Here is a 4157-nt window from a genome sequence, read left to right as displayed (position 1 = left end):
ACATTTCAGAGTTTTTTTATGGGATTCAGGTCTCGAAATTGGGCTGGCCATGACAGGGTCCTGATCTGGTGGTACTCCATCCACACCTTTACTGGCCTGGCTGTGTGGCATGGAGCATTGCCCTGCTGGAAAAAACACTTCTCAGAGTTGGGGAACATTGTCAGAGCAAAAGGAAGCAAGTTTTTCTTCCGGGACAACGTTGTACTTTGCCTGGCTGAGGTTTGTAAAAGACCATAAGGATTGAAAAAGCGGACTGGAGGTTCTTCTAAGTTCGTCTTCTCTGATGAGTCCGATTTCACAGTAGGGGCAAGACTCTCTGGCTTGTAGGCCTCTCCAGGTCTCCGTCTAACCATCAGACGACCATGTGTTGGGCAAAGCTGAAAATTGGACTCATCAGAGAAGACGAACTAAAAGACCCTCCAGTACGCTTTTTTCAATCCTTATGGTCTTTTACAAACCTCAGCCAGGCAAAGTACAACGTTGTCCCGGAAGAAAAACTTGCTTCCTTTAGCTCTGACAATGTTCCCCAACACTGAGAAATGTTTTTTCCAGCAGGGCAATGCTCCATGCCACACAGCCAGGCCAGTAAAGGTGTGGATGGAGTACCACCAGATCAGGACCCTGTCATGGCCAGCCCAATTTCGAGACCTGAATCCCATAAAAAAACTCTGAAATGTGATCAAGAGGAAGATGGATGGTCACAAGCCATGAAAAGAAGCCGAGCTGCTTGAATTCTTGCACCAGGAGTAGCATAAAGTCACCCAACGGCAATGTGAAAGACTGGTGGAGAGCATGCCAAGACACATGAAAGTTGTGATTTTAAATCAAGGTTATTCCACCAAATATTGATTTCTGAACTCTTCCTAAGTGTAAGCATTAGTATTGTGTAGTTTAAAAATGAATATGAGCTTGTTTTCTTTGCATTATTTGAGATCTGAAGACACTGCATCTTTTTTGCTATTTTGACCAATTGTCATTTTTCTGCAAATAAATGATCTAAATGACAATATTTTTATTTGAAATTTGGTAGGAATGTTGCCAGTAGGTTATAGAATAAAACAAAAATGTACATTTTACTTTAACACATACCAATAAATAGTAAAACCAGAGAAACTGATAATTTTGAAGTGGTCTCTTAATTTTTTCCGCGGCTGTATATATCTCCCGGCTTTTTACAAAGCCAAAGTCACGTAGCTTCAATTAACCTGAATCATTTGGGTCAATGTGTAGGCTACATGTATGCTTATTTTTAAAATATCTTGGATATGGATTTCACAATGATTTCCTCAAGTGGTAAATACTTTATTTTCCTTGTAATTCTATATGGCTTGCCAAAAAATTGGTGTAAATCTCACGTCGGTCTCCTCGGCTGTGAACTTCTCCGGTCTTCCACCAGGTAATTCCGCCATCAAAATAACAAGCCGCTATGGACTATGCGCTTCTCGCTCTTAAAGGGAATGTGAAATGACGCTCCGATTGGTTTATTGCATATTACGCCCAAACCACACCTATGGCTGAGTAACCTCCTTTGGACCAACCCTTTTGACACTTGCGCTGGACGCAAGTGTGTTTTTTCCGCCGTTAAAATAGCAACTGCGCCATAGAGCCGCCCACACAGCTACTTGCGCTTGGCGCCGTCCTACTTGCGTTTCTGATCGGCAAGATAGGGCCCATAGTCCGTTTAGTCAGTTTTGCCTCCAAAAAAGACCCATGAATATGAAGCCCAGCAACAACAGCCTTATGACTGAGTGTCTGGACAAAGACCCAAGCCTTATTGTCCACCCTTTTAATGATGTCAGTAAGAAAAAAAATAGACCCAATCCTATTGTCCACTCCTCAAATAATGGTAGGAATAAGAATGATCAATCATTTTACAATTCTCAAAGGATATAATATTAAAAGTTGTTTACAGAGGGTGATGATGATAGATATATGATTGATAGCCAAAACCTGACAAAGAACCCTCAAAGTAAAATGGTGGAGGTTTTCATGTTCCTTTCAGGAACTAGCTGAGATCGCTCAAGGGTTGTTCAAACTGGACCTTGTTAGTCCAAGACAGATGAGGATGTTGTGCCCCTTTAGGAGATGTGTGAGGTGTGTGACACCGTCCTGCCAAGAGGAGAATTCAGGACCTCCACCTAGATGGAAAAACATGAAAGAGTGAAACACACACACACACACACACACACACACACACACACATTCACATTCACACACACACACACACACACACACACACACACACACACACACACATACACACACACACACAGACACACACATTCACACACACACAGAAAAGTTCATCAGTCACTCTGGAAATGGATTAGCACTCTCCATCACTCTCCAGGGAGGCACAGACAGACACAGAGATGGAGGAGCAAGACTAGAGAGAAAGAGAGAGAGAGAGAGAGAGAGAGAGAGAGAAAGAGAGAGAGAGAGAGAGAGAGAGAGAGAGAATATGCACAATAACCTGTAAAGCAAAAATCAACAAGGTCATTCTCACAGCACAAACACAGAGCACAAGTCAGGTTAAGGAACCCAGAGGGTGTGTGTGTGTGTGTGTGAGTGTGTGTTCTGCACTGTTGAACTGATATCTCAAGGGAAGAGTATGGATGGAGAAGGTGACCTGTGGCAATGGGAAAGAAATCTAGAAGTTTATATAGTAACTGAAGGCGGAATGTGGCTTTTAGTCTTTCAGCCAGCCATGAACAGCAGTGAAGGTTGGTGCTCATAGAGTAACAGACATTCAAATGATTATTGTGTCTGCTTGAGCTCCTCTGGAAAAAACAGCACCCACACAAAACACACAGACCAATGCACAAAGAACACACACACCACACACACACACAAACACACACACACACACACACACACAAACACACTCATACACACACACTCACACCAATGCACAAAGAACACTGTGTCAAAGAGTGCATGGTGCACTTATTTCTGCAACATGTCAAAATATCTACATCGCCGTGCAGACTGTGTTTACCTGACCACTTCACCACCAAATAACATTTATACACAAACCTAAACTTTTAGTTTGAAGTCACTTCTTCAGCTATGAACTGCAGTGTTTGGTGTTCATAGTGCATGCATATATATGTGTTCTTTTCACTCAAAGATATGCTTTTTACTTTTTACTTCCTTGGATTGATGAGGGCTGTCAGTATCCAAAAGTAATTAAACTCTGTTAAGGGGTTAAAGGGGTTTAATCATTCTCATGAAGACTGTACAAATAACCATTTTGTCATTCCTTAACTATTTAAATTGGAGTGAGGAAAGAAGCAGTGGGCTACACCAACATTAACAGATTCAGGGACATCTTTTGGAAAAGCTAATGGTAATAGTCTGAGAGCATCATTTAGTGGCTAAAATAAGAGGTTATGAGCACTACACCACTCCACAAGTTACCACTCCGCAAATTACCACTCTACAAGTTACCACTTCACAAATTTCCACTTCACAAATTTCCACTTCACAAATTTCCACTTAACAAGTTACCACTTCACAAATTACCATTCCACCGCATGAGTCTCCGTCAGAAGCATTGCAGACACTAATCTGGCCAATGTTAATAATGTTTGATATAAACTAATATATGACCATACATTAATGATGTTTGATGTTTATATCAGTAGATGGCACATAGCACATTCAGATACTATGAGGTGAGCTAATGTGCATGCTTGGGGGTCTGCTCGGATCTAACTGGACTAATGCTTAGAGGATAAATATAAGATTTTAACCAGACACCATCAATAGAAATTGACAAACAAAAAAAGAACAGCAGGGTTCAGTGGTGACCAAAAATAATGTGAATCATAATTAGCTTTAAGCCTGCCGGCATGAATGGGTAATGAAGAATTATTGATTACTGATTGATCATGCACATTCCTCGTGGCAAAACAAGCTAAGACCTCCCACCTGAACCCCCCAGAGCCCCCCCCAGCCCCCCACCCCCCTTCACTACTCGCACATTATTGCATTCCAGGACCCCTTTAAGCAGTGAGAGAGAGAGAAAGCCAGACTCTCCCTCTTTTCTCTTCATCCTTGAGTTCCTCCTCCACTTTCACTTCACAGCGGCAACCAAAACAACACCACACAACACTGAATTAACCTTCAGCACTCCCTGCAACATACCTAGAAAA

Source organism: Sprattus sprattus (assembly GCF_963457725.1).
Source record: "Sprattus sprattus genome assembly, chromosome: 3".
Lineage (NCBI taxonomy): Eukaryota > Metazoa > Chordata > Actinopteri > Clupeiformes > Clupeidae > Sprattus > Sprattus sprattus.
This window is presented reverse-complemented; position numbering follows the sequence as displayed.